This window comes from Phyllobates terribilis, unplaced genomic scaffold (genome assembly GCF_046119375.1).
Source record: "Phyllobates terribilis strain yellow unplaced genomic scaffold, ASM4611937v1 Scaffold_8__6_contigs__length_399053987, whole genome shotgun sequence".
NCBI classification, from domain to species: domain Eukaryota; kingdom Metazoa; phylum Chordata; class Amphibia; order Anura; family Dendrobatidae; genus Phyllobates; species Phyllobates terribilis.
The window spans coordinates 347,698,338-347,718,317 of NW_027362768.1; the positions used below are offsets into that span (position 1 = coordinate 347,698,338).

The 19,980-nt window shown below is 45.4% G+C and overlaps 15 non-coding genes across 15 annotated transcripts; all 15 read left to right on the forward strand.

Annotated features, from left to right (window-relative positions):
• The first annotated feature begins 717 nt into the window (after positions 1–717).
• On the forward strand, positions 718–908 carry LOC141158679 (U2 spliceosomal RNA). Its single transcript, XR_012248705.1, has one exon. It is a non-coding gene; the product is annotated as a U2 spliceosomal RNA (small nuclear RNA).
• A 1,120-nt stretch (positions 909–2,028) lies between these two features.
• Positions 2,029–2,219, forward strand: LOC141158680 (U2 spliceosomal RNA). The gene has a single exon (XR_012248706.1). It is a non-coding gene; the product is annotated as a U2 spliceosomal RNA (small nuclear RNA).
• A 1,122-nt stretch (positions 2,220–3,341) lies between these two features.
• Positions 3,342–3,532, forward strand: LOC141158681 (U2 spliceosomal RNA). The gene has a single exon (XR_012248707.1). It is a non-coding gene; the product is annotated as a U2 spliceosomal RNA (small nuclear RNA).
• A 1,120-nt stretch (positions 3,533–4,652) lies between these two features.
• Positions 4,653–4,843, forward strand: LOC141158682 (U2 spliceosomal RNA). Its single transcript, XR_012248708.1, has one exon. It is a non-coding gene; the product is annotated as a U2 spliceosomal RNA (small nuclear RNA).
• Positions 4,844–5,966: 1,123 nt separating this feature from the next.
• LOC141158683 (U2 spliceosomal RNA) lies at positions 5,967–6,157 on the forward strand. Its single transcript, XR_012248709.1, has one exon. It is a non-coding gene; the product is annotated as a U2 spliceosomal RNA (small nuclear RNA).
• A 1,123-nt stretch (positions 6,158–7,280) lies between these two features.
• LOC141158684 (U2 spliceosomal RNA) lies at positions 7,281–7,471 on the forward strand. Its single transcript, XR_012248710.1, has one exon. It is a non-coding gene; the product is annotated as a U2 spliceosomal RNA (small nuclear RNA).
• A 1,122-nt stretch (positions 7,472–8,593) lies between these two features.
• On the forward strand, positions 8,594–8,784 carry LOC141158685 (U2 spliceosomal RNA). Its single transcript, XR_012248711.1, has one exon. It is a non-coding gene; the product is annotated as a U2 spliceosomal RNA (small nuclear RNA).
• Positions 8,785–9,905: 1,121 nt separating this feature from the next.
• Positions 9,906–10,096, forward strand: LOC141158686 (U2 spliceosomal RNA). Its single transcript, XR_012248712.1, has one exon. It is a non-coding gene; the product is annotated as a U2 spliceosomal RNA (small nuclear RNA).
• Positions 10,097–11,215: 1,119 nt separating this feature from the next.
• On the forward strand, positions 11,216–11,406 carry LOC141159468 (U2 spliceosomal RNA). The gene has a single exon (XR_012249474.1). It is a non-coding gene; the product is annotated as a U2 spliceosomal RNA (small nuclear RNA).
• Positions 11,407–12,526: 1,120 nt separating this feature from the next.
• On the forward strand, positions 12,527–12,717 carry LOC141159745 (U2 spliceosomal RNA). The gene has a single exon (XR_012249744.1). It is a non-coding gene; the product is annotated as a U2 spliceosomal RNA (small nuclear RNA).
• Positions 12,718–13,840: 1,123 nt separating this feature from the next.
• LOC141158688 (U2 spliceosomal RNA) lies at positions 13,841–14,031 on the forward strand. Its single transcript, XR_012248714.1, has one exon. It is a non-coding gene; the product is annotated as a U2 spliceosomal RNA (small nuclear RNA).
• Positions 14,032–15,152: 1,121 nt separating this feature from the next.
• LOC141159469 (U2 spliceosomal RNA) lies at positions 15,153–15,343 on the forward strand. Its single transcript, XR_012249475.1, has one exon. It is a non-coding gene; the product is annotated as a U2 spliceosomal RNA (small nuclear RNA).
• Positions 15,344–16,463: 1,120 nt separating this feature from the next.
• On the forward strand, positions 16,464–16,654 carry LOC141159746 (U2 spliceosomal RNA). Its single transcript, XR_012249745.1, has one exon. It is a non-coding gene; the product is annotated as a U2 spliceosomal RNA (small nuclear RNA).
• A 1,112-nt stretch (positions 16,655–17,766) lies between these two features.
• Positions 17,767–17,957, forward strand: LOC141158689 (U2 spliceosomal RNA). Its single transcript, XR_012248715.1, has one exon. It is a non-coding gene; the product is annotated as a U2 spliceosomal RNA (small nuclear RNA).
• A 1,117-nt stretch (positions 17,958–19,074) lies between these two features.
• Positions 19,075–19,265, forward strand: LOC141158690 (U2 spliceosomal RNA). The gene has a single exon (XR_012248716.1). It is a non-coding gene; the product is annotated as a U2 spliceosomal RNA (small nuclear RNA).
• Positions 19,266–19,980: the final 715 nt, after the last annotated feature.

Below are 19,980 nucleotides of genomic sequence, written 5' to 3' on the forward strand. Positions count from 1 at the left end.
AACTCACCTGAGCTAACAGGTATGTGAGCTGGTTACTCTGCTGCGCTTAAAATTTCTTTTTTGGTTTGCTACAATGCCTTTTCTGAAACGTTGTCTCCCTCTGCTGGAACACTGACTTCTTTCATTTAATGCCTGCAGACTATAAAAGAGAAACCAACCCAAAAAGTTTGGTTGATTAGTCTGTGGCATTCTTTTAAACTGTTGCTTATGGCGGTCTCTGTGAGCTTCTCAGTGACATTCAGCCATCCAGGTATCCCGCCTGCAGTAGACGGAATGTGGCAATGGAACGCTGGCTGCGCGTGTCATAATAGGCTCTGAGCCTTTATATACCTGCGCACAGCAGCAGCCACCTTCAGTCTGCTGCTGGACAGCCAGCAGCAGCAGCAGCAGCAGGAGAGGTAATTAATCAGCAACCCTCCTGCTAAGGGTAGACAGCTGCTCGTTCCACCCCCCCCCCGCCTTAATTGGTTCTCCTCCCTTCCAACGGTGTTGAGGCGAGTGGGAACAGCCGGGGGTTGAGGGTACTGTGCTAAAAGAGGTGGAGTTATGCAGATCTAAAACGCGTGGATTGCAGCAGCAGCAAGCCGAAAAGTGCAGGCATGTGAGGGATCTAGAGGTTGACAGCATGTCTTCTTAACGGGAGTCCAGGTGGCCATCTCCACAAATGGACTTTTCAGAATCCTTGGGTGGCACCGTAGTCGGAAACCAATTCTGGTTATCGCTTCTCGGCCTTTTGGCTAAGATCAAGTGTAGTATCTGTTCTTATCAGTTTAATATCTGATACGTCCCCTATCTGGGGACCATATATTAAATGGATTTTTAGAACAGGGAGATGGAAAAAGAGCTTGCTCTGTCCACTCCACGCATTGACCTGGTATTGCAGTATCTCCAGGACCGGTGCACCCCTTCTTTAATGCAGTTTCTAAAATCAGAAAGAATTGAATTCAATGCTTTTTGTTCATTTGGCTTGTTTGTCGGATTTTGGGATGGACTCTTTGGCTTTGCTTTTCTTCTCCTCATTGGATTTTTCATGTTAAAAGTTGCAGAAGCCAGATGACAAGCTCATTTTGGTTCAACTTCAGCAACTGTGCATTGCATTGCCATGTAATGTAATGCAATGCTATCTATCTAGCTCTCCCTCTATACTTCCTTTTGGATAAACAGACATATTAGGCAAGCATTTTGGAGCTTTCACCTAAATAACTACAGGTGGTGAGATAAGCTGCACAATATAATTGACCTTTCAGTATATTGTTGCACACACACCATCTATTTAGCAAATGCCCTTGTTATCAACTGCAGCCTTTTAAACTCACCTGAGCTAACAGGTATGTGAGCTGGTTACTCTGCTGCGCTTAAAATTTCTTTTTTGGTTTGCTACAATGCCTTTTCTGAAACGTTGTCTCCCTCTGCTGGAACACTGACTTCTTTCATTTAATGCCTGCAGACTATAAAAGAGAAACCAACCCAAAAAGTTTGGTTGATTAGTCTGTGGCATTCTTTTAAACTGTTGCTTATGGCGGTCTCTGTGAGCTTCTCAGTGACATTCAGCCATCCAGGTATCCCGCCTGCAGTAGACGGAATGTGGCAATGGAACGCTGGCTGCGTGTGTCATAATAGGCTCTGAGCCTTTATATACCTGCGCACAGCAGCAGCCACCTTCAGTCTGCTGCTGGACAGCCAGCAGCAGCAGCAGCAGCAGGAGAGGTAATTAATCAGCAACCCTCCTGCTAAGGGTAGACAGCTGCTCGTTCCACCCCCCCCCCCCGCCTTAATTGGTTCTCCTCCCTTCCAACGGTGTTGAGGCGGGTGGGAACAGCCGGGGGTTGAGGGTACTGTGCTAAAAGAGGTGGAGTTATGCAGATCTAAAACGCGTGGATTGCAGCAGCAGCAAGCCGAAAAGTGCAGGCATGTGAGGGATCTAGAGGTTGACAGCATGTCTTCTTAACGGGAGTCCAGGTGGCCATCTCCACAAATGGACTTTTCAGAATCCTTGGGTGGCACCGTAGTCGGAAACCAATTCTGGTTATCGCTTCTCGGCCTTTTGGCTAAGATCAAGTGTAGTATCTGTTCTTATCAGTTTAATATCTGATACGTCCCCTATCTGGGGACCATATATTAAATGGATTTTTAGAACAGGGAGATGGAAAAAGAGCTTGCTCTGTCCACTCCACGCATTGACCTGGTATTGCAGTATCTCCAGGACCGGTGCACCCCTTCTTTAATGCAGTTTCTAAAATCAGAAAGAATTGAATTCAATGCTTTTTGTTCATTTGGCTTGTTTGTCGGATTTTGGGATGGACTCTTTGGCTTTGCTTTTCTTCTCCTCATTGGATTTTTCATGTTAAAAGTTGCAGAAGCCAGATGACAAGCTCATTTTGGTTCAACTTCAGCAACTGTGCATTGCATTGCCATGTAATGTAATGCAATGCTATCTATCTAGCTCTCCCTCTATACTTCCTTTTGGATAAACAGACATATTAGGCAAGCATTTTGGAGCTTTCACCTAAATAACTACAGGTGGTGAGATAAGCTGCACAATATAATTGACCTTTCAGTATATTGTTGCACACACACCATCTATTTAGCAAATGCCCTTGTTATCAACAGCAGCCTTTTAAACTCACCTGAGCTAACAGGTATGTGAGCTGGTTACTCTGCTGCGCTTAAAATTTCTTTTTTGGTTTGCTACAATGCCTTTTCTGAAACGTTGTCTCCCTCTGCTGGAACACTGACTTCTTTCATTTAATGCCTGCAGACTATAAAAGAGAAACCAACCCAAAAAGTTTGGTTGATTAGTCTGTGGCATTCTTTTAAACTGTTGCTTATGGCGGTCTCTGTGAGCTTCTCAGTGACATTCAGCCATCCAGGTATCCCGCCTGCAGTAGACGGAATGTGGCAATGGAACGCTGGCTGCGCGTGTCATAATAGGCTCTGAGCCTTTATATACCTGCGCACAGCAGCAGCCACCTTCAGTCTGCTGCTGGACAGCCAGCAGCAGCAGCAGCAGCAGGAGGAGAGGTAATTAATCAGCAACCCTCCTGCTAAGGGTAGACAGCTGCTCGTTCCACCCCCCCCCCCGCCTTAATTGGTTCTCCTCCCTTCCAACGGTGTTGAGGCGGGTGGGAACAGCCGGGGGTTGAGGGTACTGTGCTAAAAGAGGTGGAGTTATGCAGATCTAAAACGCGTGGATTGCAGCAGCAGCAAGCCGAAAAGTGCAGGCATGTGAGGGATCTAGAGGTTGACAGCATGTCTTCTTAACGGGAGTCCAGGTGGCCATCTCCACAAATGGACTTTTCAGAATCCTTGGGTGGCACCGTAGTCGGAAACCAATTCTGGTTATCGCTTCTCGGCCTTTTGGCTAAGATCAAGTGTAGTATCTGTTCTTATCAGTTTAATATCTGATACGTCCCCTATCTGGGGACCATATATTAAATGGATTTTTAGAACAGGGAGATGGAAAAAGAGCTTGCTCTGTCCACTCCACGCATTGACCTGGTATTGCAGTATCTCCAGGACCGGTGCACCCCTTCTTTAATGCAGTTTCTAAAATCAGAAAGAATTGAATTCAATGCTTTTTGTTCATTTGGCTTGTTTGTCGGAATTTGGGATGGACTCTTCGGCTTTGCTTTTCTTCTCCTCATTGGATTTTTCATGTTAAAAGTTGCAGAAGCCAGATGACAAGCTCATTTTGGTTCAACTTCAGCAACTGTGCATTGCATTGCCATGTAATGTAATGCAATGCTATCTATCTAGCTCTCCCTCTATACTTCCTTTTGGATAAACAGACATATTAGGCAAGCATTTTGGAGCTTTCACCTAAATAACTACAGGTGGTGAGATAAGCTGCACAATATAATTGACCTTTCAGTATATTGTTGCACACACACCATCTATTTAGCAAATGCCCTTGTTATCAACAGCAGCCTTTTAAACTCACCTGAGCTAACAGGTATGTGAGCTGGTTACTCTGCTGCGCTTAAAATTTCTTTTTTGGTTTGCTACAATGCCTTTTCTGAAACGTTGTCTCCCTCTGCTGGAACACTGACTTCTTTCATTTAATGCCTGCAGACTATAAAAGAGAAACCAACCCAAAAAGTTTGGTTGATTAGTCTGTGGCATTCTTTTAAACTGTTGCTTATGGCGGTCTCTGTGAGCTTCTCAGTGACATTCAGCCATCCAGGTATCCCGCCTGCAGTAGACAGAATGTGGCAATGGAACGCTGGCTGCGCGTGTCATAATAGGCTCTGAGCCTTTATATACCTGCGCACAGCAGCAGCCACCTTCAGTCTGCTGCTGGACAGCCAGCAGCAGCAGCAGCAGCAGGAGAGGTAATTAATCAGCAACCCTCCTGCTAAGGGTAGACAGCTGCTCGTTCCACCCCCCCCCCCCGCCTTAATTGGTTCTCCTCCCTTCCAACGGTGTTGAGGCGGGTGGGAACAGCCGGGGGTTGAGGGTACTGTGCTAAAAGAGGTGGAGTTATGCAGATCTAAAACGCGTGGATTGCAGCAGCAGCAAGCCGAAAAGTGCAGGCATGTGAGGGATCTAGAGGTTGACAGCATGTCTTCTTAACGGGAGTCCAGGTGGCCATCTCCACAAATGGACTTTTCAGAATCCTTGGGTGGCACCGTAGTCGGAAACCAATTCTGGTTATCGCTTCTCGGCCTTTTGGCTAAGATCAAGTGTAGTATCTGTTCTTATCAGTTTAATATCTGATACGTCCCCTATCTGGGGACCATATATTAAATGGATTTTTAGAACAGGGAGATGGAAAAAGAGCTTGCTCTGTCCACTCCACGCATTGACCTGGTATTGCAGTATCTCCAGGACCGGTGCACCCCTTCTTTAATGCAGTTTCTAAAATCAGAAAGAATTGAATTCAATGCTTTTTGTTCATTTTGCTTGTTTGTCGGATTTTGGGATGGACTCTTTGGCTTTGCTTTTCTTCTCCTCATTGGATTTTTCATGTTAAAAGTTGCAGAAGCCAGATGACAAGCTCATTTTGGTTCAACTTCAGCAACTGTGCATTGCATTGCCATGTAATGTAATGCAATGCTATCTATCTAGCTCTCCCTCTATACTTCCTTTTGGATAAACAGACATATTAGGCAAGCATTTTGGAGCTTTCACCTAAATAACTACAGGTGGTGAGATAAGCTGCACAATATAATTGACCTTTCAGTATATTGTTGCACACACACCATCTATTTAGCAAATGCCCTTGTTATCAACAGCAGCCTTTTAAACTCACCTGAGCTAACAGGTATGTGAGCTGGTTACTCTGCTGCGCTTAAAATTTCTTTTTTGGTTTGCTACAATGCCTTTTCTGAAACGTTGTCTCCCTCTGCTGGAACACTGACTTCTTTCATTAAATGCCTGCAGACCATAAAAGAGAAACCAACCCAAAAAGTTTGGTTGATTAGTCTGTGGCATTCTTTTAAACTGTTGCTTATGGCGGTCTCTGTGAGCTTCTCAGTGACATTCAGCCATCCAGGTATCCCGCCTGCAGTAGACGGAATGTGGCAATGGAACGCTGGCTGCGCGTGTCATAATAGGCTCTGAGCCTTTATATACCTGCGCACAGCAGCAGCCACCTTCAGTCTGCTGCTGGACAGCCAGCAGCAGCAGCAGCAGCAGGAGAGGTAATTAATCAGCAACCCTCCTGCTAAGGGTAGACAGCTGCTCGTTCCACCCCCCCCCCCCCCCGCCTTAATTGGTTCTCCTCCCTTCCAACGGTGTTGAGGCGGGTGGGAACAGCCGGGGGTTGAGGGTACTGTGCTAAAAGAGGTGGAGTTATGCAGATCTAAAACGCGTGGATTGCAGCAGCAGCAAGCCGAAAAGTGCAGGCATGTGAGGGATCTAGAGGTTGACAGCATGTCTTCTTAACGGGAGTCCAGGTGGCCATCTCCACAAATGGACTTTTCAGAATCCTTGGGTGGCACCGTAGTCGGAAACCAATTCTGGTTATCGCTTCTCGGCCTTTTGGCTAAGATCAAGTGTAGTATCTGTTCTTATCAGTTTAATATCTGATACGTCCCCTATCTGGGGACCATATATTAAATGGATTTTTAGAACAGGGAGATGGAAAAAGAGCTTGCTCTGTCCACTCCACGCATTGACCTGGTATTGCAGTATCTCCAGGACCGGTGCACCCCTTCTTTAATGCAGTTTCTAAAATCAGAAAGAATTGAATTCAATGCTTTTTGTTCATTTGGCTTGTTTGTCGGATTTTGGGATGGACTCTTTGGCTTTGCTTTTCTTCTCCTCATTGGATTTTTCATGTTAAAAGTTGCAGAAGCCAGATGACAAGCTCATTTTGGTTCAACTTCAGCAACTGTGCATTGCATTGCCATGTAATGTAATGCAATGCTATCTATCTAGCTCTCCCTCTATACTTCCTTTTGGATAAACAGACATATTAGGCAAGCATTTTGGAGCTTTCACCTAAATAACTACAGGTGGTGAGATAAGCTGCACAATATAATTGACCTTTCAGTATATTGTTGCACACACACCATCTATTTAGCAAATGCCCTTGTTATCAACAGCAGCCTTTTAAACTCACCTGAGCTAACAGGTATGTGAGCTGGTTACTCTGCTGCGCTTAAAATTTCTTTTTTGGTTTGCTACAATGCCTTTTCTGAAACGTTGTCTCCCTCTGCTGGAACACTGACTTCTTTCATTTAATGCCTGCAGACTATAAAAGAGAAACCAACCCAAAAAGTTTGGTTGATTAGTCTGTGGCATTCTTTTAAACTGTTGCTTATGGCGGTCTCTGTGAGCTTCTCAGTGACATTCAGCCATCCAGGTATCCCGCCTGCAGTAGACGGAATGTGGCAATGGAACGCTGGCTGCGCGTGTCATAATAGGCTCTGAGCCTTTATATACCTGCGCACAGCAGCAGCCACCTTCAGTCTGCTGCTGGACAGCCAGCAGCAGCAGCAGCAGCAGGAGGAGAGGTAATTAATCAGCAACCCTCCTGCTAAGGGTAGACAGCTGCTCGTTCCACCCCCCCCCCCCGCCTTAATTGGTTCTCCTCCCTTCCAACGGTGTTGAGGCGGGTGGGAACAGCCGGGGGTTGAGGGTACTGTGCTAAAAGAGGTGGAGTTATGCAGATCTAAAACGCGTGGATTGCAGCAGCAGCAAGCCGAAAAGTGCAGGCATGTGAGGGATCTAGAGGTTGACAGCATGTCTTCTTAACGGGAGTCCAGGTGGCCATCTCCACAAATGGACTTTTCAGAATCCTTGGGTGGCACCGTAGTCGGAAACCAATTCTGGTTATCGCTTCTCGGCCTTTTGGCTAAGATCAAGTGTAGTATCTGTTCTTATCAGTTTAATATCTGATACGTCCCCTATCTGGGGACCATATATTAAATGGATTTTTAGAACAGGGAGATGGAAAAAGAGCTTGCTCTGTCCACTCCACGCATTGACCTGGTATTGCAGTATCTCCAGGACCGGTGCACCCCTTCTTTAATGCAGTTTCTAAAATCAGAAAGAATTGAATTCAATGCTTTTTGTTCATTTGGCTTGTTTGTCGGAATTTGGGATGGACTCTTCGGCTTTGCTTTTCTTCTCCTCATTGGATTTTTCATGTTAAAAGTTGCAGAAGCCAGATGACAAGCTCATTTTGGTTCAACTTCAGCAACTGTGCATTGCATTGCCATGTAATGTAATGCAATGCTATCTATCTAGCTCTCCCTCTATACTTCCTTTTGGATAAACAGACATATTAGGCAAGCATTTTGGAGCTTTCACCTAAATAACTACAGGTGGTGAGATAAGCTGCACAATATAATTGACCTTTCAGTATATTGTTGCACACACACCATCTATTTAGCAAATGCCCTTGTTATCAACAGCAGCCTTTTAAACTCACCTGAGCTAACAGGTATGTGAGCTGGTTACTCTGCTGCGCTTAAAATTTCTTTTTTGGTTTGCTACAATGCCTTTTCTGAAACGTTGTCTCCCTCTGCTGGAACACTGACTTCTTTCATTTAATGCCTGCAGACTATAAAAGAGAAACCAACCCAAAAAGTTTGGTTGATTAGTCTGTGGCATTCTTTTAAACTGTTGCTTATGGCGGTCTCTGTGAGCTTCTCAGTGACATTCAGCCATCCAGGTATCCCGCCTGCAGTAGACAGAATGTGGCAATGGAACGCTGGCTGCGCGTGTCATAATAGGCTCTGAGCCTTTATATACCTGCGCACAGCAGCAGCCACCTTCAGTCTGCTGCTGGACAGCCAGCAGCAGCAGCAGCAGCAGGAGAGGTAATTAATCAGCAACCCTCCTGCTAAGGGTAGACAGCTGCTCGTTCCACCCCCCCCCCCCCCGCCTTAATTGGTTCTCCTCCCTTCCAACGGTGTTGAGGCGGGTGGGAACAGCCGGGGGTTGAGGGTACTGTGCTAAAAGAGGTGGAGTTATGCAGATCTAAAACGCGTGGATTGCAGCAGCAGCAAGCCGAAAAGTGCAGGCATGTGAGGGATCTAGAGGTTGACAGCATGTCTTCTTAACGGGAGTCCAGGTGGCCATCTCCACAAATGGACTTTTCAGAATCCTTGGGTGGCACCGTAGTCGGAAACCAATTCTGGTTATCGCTTCTCGGCCTTTTGGCTAAGATCAAGTGTAGTATCTGTTCTTATCAGTTTAATATCTGATACGTCCCCTATCTGGGGACCATATATTAAATGGATTTTTAGAACAGGGAGATGGAAAAAGAGCTTGCTCTGTCCACTCCACGCATTGACCTGGTATTGCAGTATCTCCAGGACCGGTGCACCCCTTCTTTAATGCAGTTTCTAAAATCAGAAAGAATTGAATTCAATGCTTTTTGTTCATTTTGCTTGTTTGTCGGATTTTGGGATGGACTCTTTGGCTTTGCTTTTCTTCTCCTCATTGGATTTTTCATGTTAAAAGTTGCAGAAGCCAGATGACAAGCTCATTTTGGTTCAACTTCAGCAACTGTGCATTGCATTGCCATGTAATGTAATGCAATGCTATCTATCTAGCTCTCCCTCTATACTTCCTTTTGGATAAACAGACATATTAGGCAAGCATTTTGGAGCTTTCACCTAAATAACTACAGGTGGTGAGATAAGCTGCACAATATAATTGACCTTTCAGTATATTGTTGCACACACACCATCTATTTAGCAAATGCCCTTGTTATCAACAGCAGCCTTTTAAACTCACCTGAGCTAACAGGTATGTGAGCTGGTTACTCTGCTGCGCTTAAAATTTCTTTTTTGGTTTGCTACAATGCCTTTTCTGAAACGTTGTCTCCCTCTGCTGGAACACTGACTTCTTTCATTAAATGCCTGCAGACTATAAAAGAGAAACCAACCCAAAAAGTTTGGTTGATTAGTCTGTGGCATTCTTTTAAACTGTTGCTTATGGTGGTCTCTGTGAGCTTCTCAGTGACATTCAGCCATCCAGGTATCCCGCCTGCAGTAGACGGAATGTGGCAATGGAACGCTGGCTGCGCGTGTCATAATAGGCTCTGAGCCTTTATATACCTGCGCACAGCAGCAGCCACCTTCAGTCTGCTGCTGGACAGCCAGCAGCAGCAGCAGCAGCAGGAGAGGTAATTAATCAGCAACCCTCCTGCTAAGGGTAGACAGCTGCTCGTTCCACCCCCCCCCCCCCGCCTTAATTGGTTCTCCTCCCTTCCAACGGTGTTGAGGCGGGTGGGAACAGCCGGGGGTTGAGGGTACTGTGCTAAAAGAGGTGGAGTTATGCAGATCTAAAACGCGTGGATTGCAGCAGCAGCAAGCCGAAAAGTGCAGGCATGTGAGGGATCTAGAGGTTGACAGCATGTCTTCTTAACGGGAGTCCAGGTGGCCATCTCCACAAATGGACTTTTCAGAATCCTTGGGTGGCACCGTAGTCGGAAACCAATTCTGGTTATCGCTTCTCGGCCTTTTGGCTAAGATCAAGTGTAGTATCTGTTCTTATCAGTTTAATATCTGATACGTCCCCTATCTGGGGACCATATATTAAATGGATTTTTAGAACAGGGAGATGGAAAAAGAGCTTGCTCTGTCCACTCCACGCATTGACCTGGTATTGCAGTATCTCCAGGACCGGTGCACCCCTTCTTTAATGCAGTTTCTAAAATCAGAAAGAATTGAATTCAATGCTTTTTGTTCATTTGGCTTGTTTGTCGGATTTTGGGATGGACTCTTTGGCTTTGCTTTTCTTCTCCTCATTGGATTTTTCATGTTAAAAGTTGCAGAAGCCAGATGACAAGCTCATTTTGGTTCAACTTCAGCAACTGTGCATTGCATTGCCATGTAATGTAATGCAATACTATCTATCTAGCTCTCCCTCTATACTTCCTTTTGGATAAACAGACATATTAGGCAAGCATTTTGGAGCTTTCACCTAAATAACTACAGGTGGTGAGATAAGCTGCACAATATAATTGACCTTTCAGTATATTGTTGCACACACACCATCTATTTAGCAAATGCCCTTGTTATCAACAGCAGCCTTTTAAACTCACCTGAGCTAACAGTTATGTGAGCTGGTTACTCTGCTGCGCTTAAAATTTCTTTTTTGGTTTGCTACAATGCCTTTTCTGAAACGTTGTCTCCCTCTGCTGGAACACTGACTTCTTTCATTTAATGCCTGCAGACTATAAAAGAGAAACCAACCCAAAAAGTTTGGTTGATTAGTCTGTGGCATTCTTTTAAACTGTTGCTTATGGCGGTCTCTGTGAGCTTCTCAGTGACATTCAGCCATCCAGGTATCCCGCCTGCAGTAGACAGAATGTGGCAATGGAACGCTGGCTGCGCGTGTCATAATAGGCTCTGAGCCTTTATATACCTGCGCACAGCAGCAGCCACCTTCAGTCTGCTGCTGGACAGCCAGCAGCAGCAGCAGCAGGAGAGGTAATTAATCAGCAACCCTCCTGCTAAGGGTAGACAGCTGCTCGTTCCACCCCCCCCCCCCCCGCCTTAATTGGTTCTCCTCCCTTCCAACGGTGTTGAGGCGGGTGGGAACAGCCGGGGGTTGAGGGTACTGTGCTAAAAGAGGTGGAGTTATGCAGATCTAAAACGCGTGGATTGCAGCAGCAGCAAGCCGAAAAGTGCAGGCATGTGAGGGATCTAGAGGTTGACAGCATGTCTTCTTAACGGGAGTCCAGGTGGCCATCTCCACAAATGGACTTTTCAGAATCCTTGGGTGGCACCGTAGTCGGAAACCAATTCTGGTTATTGCTTCTCGGCCTTTTGGCTAAGATCAAGTGTAGTATCTGTTCTTATCAGTTTAATATCTGATACGTCCCCTATCTGGGGACCATATATTAAATGGATTTTTAGAACAGGGAGATGGAAAAAGAGCTTGCTCTGTCCACTCCACGCATTGACCTGGTATTGCAGTATCTCCAGGACCGGTGCACCCCTTCTTTAATGCATTTTCTAAAATCAGAAAGAATTGAATTCAATGCTTTTTGTTCATTTGGCTTGTTTGTCGGATTTTGGGATGGACTCTTTGGCTTTGCTTTTCTTCTCCTCATTGGATTTTTCATGTTAAAAGTTGCAGAAGCCAGATGACAAGCTCATTTTGGTTCAACTTCAGCAACTGTGCATTGCATTGCCATGTAATGTAATGCAATGCTATCTATCTAGCTCTCCCTCTATACTTCCTTTTGGATAAACAGACATATTAGGCAAGCATTTTGGAGCTTTCACCTAAATAACTACAGGTGGTGAGATAAGCTGCACAATATAATTGACCTTTCAGTATATTGTTGCACACACACCATCTATTTAGCAAATGCCCTTGTTATCAACAGCAGCCTTTTAAACTCACCTGAGCTAACAGGTATGTGAGCTGGTTACTCTGCTGCGCTTAAAATTTATTTTTTGGTTTGCTACAATGCCTTTTCTGAAACGTTGTCTCCCTCTGCTGGAACACTGACTTCTTTCATTTAATGCCTGCAGACTATAAAAGAGAAACCAACCCAAAAAGTTTTGTTGATTAGTCTGTGGCATTCTTTTAAACTGTTGCTTATGGCGGTCTCTGTGAGCTTCTCAGTGACATTCAGCCATCCAGGTATCCCGCCTGCAGTAGACGGAATGTGGCAATGGAACGCTGGCTGCGCGTGTCATAATAGGCTCTGAGCCTTTATATACCTGCGCACAGCAGCAGCCACCTTCAGTCTGCTGCTGGACAGCCAGCAGCAGCAGCAGCAGCAGGAGAGGTAATTAATCAGCAACCCTCCTGCTAAGGGTAGACAACTGCTCGTTCCACCCCCCCCCCCCGCCTTAATTGGTTCTCCTCCCTTCCAACGGTGTTGAGGCGGGTGGGAACAGCCGGGGGTTGAGGGTACTGTGCTAAAAGAGGTGGAGTTATGCAGATCTAAAACGCGTGGATTGCAGCAGCAGCAAGCCGAAAAGTGCAGGCATGTGAGGGATCTAGAGGTTGACAGCATGTCTTCTTAACGGGAGTCCAGGTGGCCATCTCCACAAATGGACTTTTCAGAATCCTTGGGTGGCACCGTAGTCGGAAACCAATTCTGGTTATCGCTTCTCGGCCTTTTGGCTAAGATCAAGTGTAGTATCTGTTCTTATCAGTTTAATATCTGATACGTCCCCTATCTGGGGACCATATATTAAATGGATTTTTAGAACAGGGAGATGGAAAAAGAGCTTGCTCTGTCCACTCCACGCATTGACCTGGTATTGCAGTATCTCCATGACCGGTGCACCCCTTCTTTAATGCAGTTTCTAAAATCAGAAAGAATTGAATTCAATGCTTTTTGTTCATTTGGCTTGTTTGTCGGATTTTGGGATGGACTCTTTGGCTTTGCTTTTCTTCTCCTCATTGGATTTTTCATGTTAAAAGTTGCAGAAGCCAGATGACAAGCTCATTTTGGTTCAACTTCAGCAACTGTGCATTGCATTGCCATGTAATGTAATGCAATGCTATCTATCTAGCTCTCCCTCTATACTTCCTTTTGGATAAACAGACATATTAGGCAAGCATTTTGGAGCTTTCACCTAAATAACTACAGGTGGTGAGATAAGCTGCACAATATAATTGACCTTTCAGTATATTGTTGCACACACACCATCTATTTAGCAAATGCCCTTGTTATCAACAGCAGCCTTTTAAACTCACCTGAGCTAACAGGTATGTGAGCTGGTTACTCTGCTGCGCTTAAAATTTCTTTTTTGGTTTGCTACAATGCCTTTTCTGAAACGTTGTCTCCCTCTGCTGGAACACTGACTTCTTTCATTAAATGCCTGCAGACTATAAAAGAGAAACCAACCCAAAAAGTTTGGTTGATTAGTCTGTGGCATTCTTTTAAACTGTTGCTTATGGCGGTCTCTGTGAGCTTCTCAGTGACATTCAGCCATCCAGGTATCCCGCCTGCAGTAGACGGAATGTGGCAATGGAACGCTGGCTGCGCGTGTCATAATAGGCTCTGAGCCTTTATATACCTGCGCACAGCAGCAGCCACCTTCAGTCTGCTGCTGGACAGCCAGCAGCAGCAGCAGCAGCAGGAGAGGTAATTAATCAGCAACCCTCCTGCTAAGGGTAGACAGCTGCTCGTTCCACCCCCCCCCCCCCCCGCCTTAATTGGTTCTCCTCCCTTCCAACGGTGTTGAGGCGGGTGGGAACAGCCGGGGGTTGAGGGTACTGTGCTAAAAGAGGTGGAGTTATGCAGATCTAAAACGCGTGGATTGCAGCAGCAGCAAGCCGAAAAGTGCAGGCATGTGAGGGATCTAGAGGTTGACAGCATGTCTTCTTAACGGGAGTCCAGGTGGCCATCTCCACAAATGGACTTTTCAGAATCCTTGGGTGGCACCGTAGTCGGAAACCAATTCTGGTTATCGCTTCTCGGCCTTTTGGCTAAGATCAAGTGTAGTATCTGTTCTTATCAGTTTAATATCTGATACGTCCCCTATCTGGGGACCATATATTAAATGGATTTTTAGAACAGGGAGATGGAAAAAGAGCTTGCTCTGTCCACTCCACGCATTGACCTGGTATTGCAGTATCTCCAGGACCGGTGCACCCCTTCTTTAATGCAGTTTCTAAAATCAGAAAGAATTGAATTCAATGCTTTTTGTTCATTTGGCTTGTTTGTCGGATTTTGGGATGGACTCTTTGGCTTTGCTTTTCTTCTCCTCATTGGATTTTTCATGTTAAAAGTTGCAGAAGCCAGATGACAAGCTCATTTTGGTTCAACTTCAGCAACTGTGCATTGCATTGCCATGTAATGTAATGCAATGCTATCTATCTAGCTCTCCCTCTATACTTCCTTTTGGATAAACAGACATATTAGGCAAGCATTTTGGAGCTTTCACCTAAATAACTACAGGTGGTGAGATAAGCTGCACAATATAATTGACCTTTCAGTATATTGTTGCACACACACCATCTATTTAGCAAATGCCCTTGTTATCAACAGCAGCCTTTTAAACTCACCTGAGCTAACAGTTATGTGAGCTGGTTACTCTGCTGCGCTTAAAATTTCTTTTTTGGTTTGCTACAATGCCTTTTCTGAAACGTTGTCTCCCTCTGCTGGAACACTGACTTCTTTCATTTAATGCCTGCAGACTATAAAAGAGAAACCAACCCAAAAAGTTTGGTTGATTAGTCTGTGGCATTCTTTTAAACTGTTGCTTATGGCGGTCTCTGTGAGCTTCTCAGTGACATTCAGCCATCCAGGTATCCCGCCTGCAGTAGACGGAATGTGGCAATGGAACGCTGGCTGCGCGTGTCATAATAGGCTCTGAGCCTTTATATACCTGCGCACAGCAGCAGCCACCTTCAGTCTGCTGCTGGACAGCCAGCAGCAGCAGCAGCAGGAGAGGTAATTAATCAGCAACCCTCCTGCTAAGGGTAGACAGCTGCTCGTTCCACCCCCCCCCCCCCCCCGCCTTAATTGGTTCTCCTCCCTTCCAACGGTGTTGAGGCGGGTGGGAACAGCCGGGGGTTGAGGGTACTGTGCTAAAAGAGGTGGAGTTATGCAGATCTAAAACGCGTGGATTGCAGCAGCAGCAAGCCGAAAAGTGCAGGCATGTGAGGGATCTAGAGGTTGACAGCATGTCTTCTTAACGGGAGTCCAGGTGGCCATCTCCACAAATGGACTTTTCAGAATCCTTGGGTGGCACCGTAGTCGGAAACCAATTCTGGTTATTGCTTCTCGGCCTTTTGGCTAAGATCAAGTGTAGTATCTGTTCTTATCAGTTTAATATCTGATACGTCCCCTATCTGGGGACCATATATTAAATGGATTTTTAGAACAGGGAGATGGAAAAAGAGCTTGCTCTGTCCACTCCACGCATTGACCTGGTATTGCAGTATCTCCAGGACCGGTGCACCCCTTCTTTAATGCATTTTCTAAAATCAGAAAGAATTGAATTCAATGCTTTTTGTTCATTTGGCTTGTTTGTCGGATTTTGGGATGGACTCTTTGGCTTTGCTTTTCTTCTCCTCATTGGATTTTTCATGTTAAAAGTTGCAGAAGCCAGATGACAAGCTCATTTTGGTTCAACTTCAGCAACTGTGCATTGCATTGCCATGTAATGTAATGCAATGCTATCTATCTAGCTCTCCCTCTATACTTCCTTTTGGATAAACAGACATATTAGGCAAGCATTTTGGAGCTTTCACCTAAATAACTACAGGTGGTGAGATAAGCTGCACAATATAATTGACCTTTCAGTATATTGTTGCACACACACCATCTATTTAGCAAATGCCCTTGTTATCAACAGCAGCCTTTTAAACTCACCTGAGCTAACAGGTATGTGAGCTGGTTACTCTGCTGCGCTTAAAATTTATTTTTTGGTTTGCTACAATGCCTTTTCTGAAACGTTGTCTCCCTCTGCTGGAACACTGACTTCTTTCATTTAATGCCTGCAGACTATAAAAGAGAAACCAACCCAAAAAGTTTGGTTGATTAGTCTGTGGCATTCTTTTAAACTGTTGCTTATGGCGGTCTCTGTGAGCTTCTCAGTGACATTCAGCCATCCAGGTATCCCGCCTGCAGTAGACGGAATGTGGCAATGGAACGCTGGCTGCGCGTGTCATAATAGGCTCTGAGCCTTTATATACCTGCGCACAGCAGCAGCCACCTTCAGTCTGCTGCTGGACAGCCAGCAGCAGCAGCAGCAGCAGGAGAGGTAATTAATCAGCAACCCTCCTGCTAAGGGTAGACAACTGCTCGTTCCACCCCCCCCCCCCGCCTTAATTGGTTCTCCTCCCTTCCAACGGTGTTGAGGCGGGTGGGAACAGCCGGGGGTTGAGGGTACTGTGCTAAAAGAGGTGGAGTTATGCAGATCTAAAACGCGTGGATTGCAGCAGCAGCAAGCCGAAAAGTGCAGGCATGTGAGGGATCTAGAGGTTGACAGCATGTCTTCTTAACGGGAGTCCAGGTGGCCATCTCCACAAATGGACTTTTCAGAATCCTTGGGTGGCACCGTAGTCGGAAACCAATTCTGGTTATCGCTTCTCGGCCTTTTGGCTAAGATCAAGTGTAGTATCTGTTCTTATCAGTTTAATATCTGATACGTCCCCTATCTGGGGACCATATATTAAATGGATTTTTAGAACAGGGAGATGGAAAAAGAGCTTGCTCTGTCCACTCCACGCATTGACCTGGTATTGCAGTATCTCCATGACCGGTGCACCCCTTCTTTAATGCAGTTTCTAAAATCAGAAAGAATTGAATTCAATGCTTTTTGTTCATTTGGCTTGTTTGTCGGATTTTGGGATGGACTCTTTGGCTTTGCTTTTCTTCTCCTCATTGGATTTTTCATGTTAAAAGTTGCAGAAGCCAGATGACAAGCTCATTTTGGTTCAACTTCAGCAACTGTGCATTGCATTGCCATGTAATGTAATGCAATGCTATCTATCTAGCTCTCCCTCTATACTTCCTTTTGGATAAACAGACATATTAGGCAAGCATTTTGGAGCTTTCACCTAAATAACTACAGGTGGTGAGATAAGCTGCACAATATAATTGACCTTTCAGTATATTGTTGCACACACACCATCTATTTAGCAAATGCCCTTGTTATCAACAGCAGCCTTTTAAACTCACCTGAGCTAACAGGTATGTGAGCTGGTTACTCTGCTGCGCTTAAAATTTCTTTTTTGGTTTGCTACAATGCCTTTTCTGAAACGTTGTCTCCCTCTGCTGGAACACTGACTTCTTTCATTTAATGCCTGCAGACTATAAAAGAGAAACCAACCCAAAAAGTTTGGTTGATTAGTCTGTGGCATTCTTTTAAACTGTTGCTTATGGCGGTCTCTGTGAGCTTCTCAGTGACATTCAGCCATCCAGGTATCCCGTCTGCAGTAGACGGAATGTGGCAATGGAACGCTGGCTGCGCGTGTCATAATAGGCTCTGAGCCTTTATATACCTGCGCACAGCAGCAGCCACCTTCAGTCTGCTGCTGGACAGCCAGCAGCAGCAGCAGGAGAGGTAATTAATCAGCAACCCTCCTGCTAAGGGTAGACAGCTGCTCGTTCCACACCCCCCCCGCCTTAATTGGTTCTCCTCCCTTCCAACGGTGTTGAGGCGGGTGGGAACAGCCGGGGGTTGAGGGTACTGTGCTAAAAGAGGTGGAGTTATGCAGATCTAAAACGCGTGGATTGCAGCAGCAGCAAGCCGAAAAGTGCAGGCATGTGAGGGATCTAGAGGTTGACAGCATGTCTTCTTAACGGGAGTCCAGGTGGCCATCTCCACAAATGGACTTTTCAGAATCCTTGGGTGGCACCGTAGTCGGAAACCAATTCTGGTTATCGCTTCTCGGCCTTTTGGCTAAGATCAAGTGTAGTATCTGTTCTTATCAGTTTAATATCTGATACGTCCCCTATCTGGGGACCATATATTAAATGGATTTTTAGAACAGGGAGATGGAAAAAGAGCTTGCTCTGTCCACTCCACGCATTGACCTGGTATTGCAGTATCTCCAGGACCGGTGCACCCCTTCTTTAATGCAGTTTCTAAAATCAGAAAGAATTGAATTCAATGCTTTTTGTTCATTTGGCTTGTTTGTCGGATTTTGGGATGGACTCTTTGGCTTTGCTTTTCTTCTCCTCATTGGATTTTTCATGTTAAAAGTTGCAGAAGCCAGATGACAAGCTCATTTTGGTTCAACTTCAGCAACTGTGCATTGCATTGCCATGTAATGTAATGCAATGCTATCTATCTAGCTCTCCCTCTATACTTCCTTTTGGATAAACAGACATATTAGGCAAGCATTTTGGAGCTTTCACCTAAATAACTACAGGTGGTGAGATAAGCTGCACAATATAATTGACCTTTCAGTATATTGTTGCACACACACCATCTATTTAGCAAATGCCCTTGTTATCAACAGCAGCCTTTTAAACTCACCTGAGCTAACAGGTATGTGAGCTGGTTACTCTGCTGCGCTTAAAATTTCTTTTTTGGTTTGCTACAATGCCTTTTCTGAAACGTTGTCTCCCTCTGCTGGAACACTGACTTCTTTCATTTAATGCCTGCAGACTATAAAAGAGAAACCAACCCAAAAAGTTTGGTTGATTAGTCTGTGGCATTCTTTTAAACTGTTGCTTATGGCGGTCTCTGTGAGCTTCTCAGTGACATTCAGCCATCCAGGTATCCCGCCTGCAGTAGACGGAATGTGGCAATGGAACGCTGGCTGCGCGTGTCATAATAGGCTCTGAGCCTTTATATACCTGCGCACAGCAGCAGCCACCTTCAGTCTGCTGCTGGACAGCCAGCAGCAGCAGCAGCAGCAGGAGAGGTAATTAATCAGCAACCCTCCTGCTAAGGGTAGACAGCTGCTCGTTCCACCCCCCCCCCGCCTTAATTGGTTCTCCTCCCTTCCAACGGTGTTGAGGCGGGTGGGAACAGCCGGGGGTTGAGGGTACTGTGCTAAAAGAGGTGGAGTTATGCAGATCTAAACGCGTGGATTGCAGCAGCAGCAAGCCGAAAAGTGCAGGCATGTGAGGGATCTAGAGGTTGACAGCATGTCTTCTTAACGGGAGTCCAGGTGGCCATCTCCACAAATGGACTTTTCAGAATCCTTGGGTGGCATCGTAGTCGGAAACCAATTCTGGTTATCGCTTCTCGGCCTTTTGGCTAAGATCAAGTGTAGTATCTGTTCTTATCAGTTTAATATCTGATACGTCCCCTATCTGGGGACCATATATTAAATGGATTTTTAGAACAGGGAGATGGAAAAAGAGCTTGCTCTGTCCACTCCACGCATTGACCTGGTATTGCAGTATCTCCAGGACCGGTGCACCCCTTCTTTAATGCAGTTTCTAAAATCAGAAAGAATTGAATTCAATGCTTTTTGTTCATTTGGCTTGTTTGTCGGATTTTGGGATGGACTCTTTGGCTTTGCTTTTCTTCTCCTCATTGGATTTTTCATGTTAAAAGTTGCAGAAGCCAGATGACAAGCTCATTTTGGTTCAACTTCAGCAACTGTGCATTGCATTGCCATGTAATGTAATGCAATGCTATCTATCTAGCTCTCCATCTATACTTCCTTTTGGATAAACAGACATATTAGGCAAGCATTTTGGAGCTTTCACCTAAATAACTACAGGTGGTGAGATAAGCTGCACAATATAATTGACCTTTCAGTATATTGTTGCACACACACCATCTATTTAGCAAATGCCCTTGTTATCAACAGCAGCCTTTTAAACTCACCTGAGCTAACAGGTATGTGAGCTGGTTTCTCTGCTGCGCTTAAAATTTCTTTTTTGGTTTGCTACAATGCCTTTTCTGAAACGTTGTCTCCCTCTGCTGGAACACTGACTTCTTTCATTTAATGCCTGCAGACTATAAAAGAGAAACCAACCCAAAAAGTTTGGTTGATTAGTCTGTGGCATTCTTTTAAACTGTTGCTTATGGCGGTCTCTGTGAGCTTCTCAGTGACATTCAGCCATCCAGGTATCCCGCCTGCAGTAGACGGAATGTGGCAATGGAACGCTGGCTGCGCGTGTCATAATAGGCT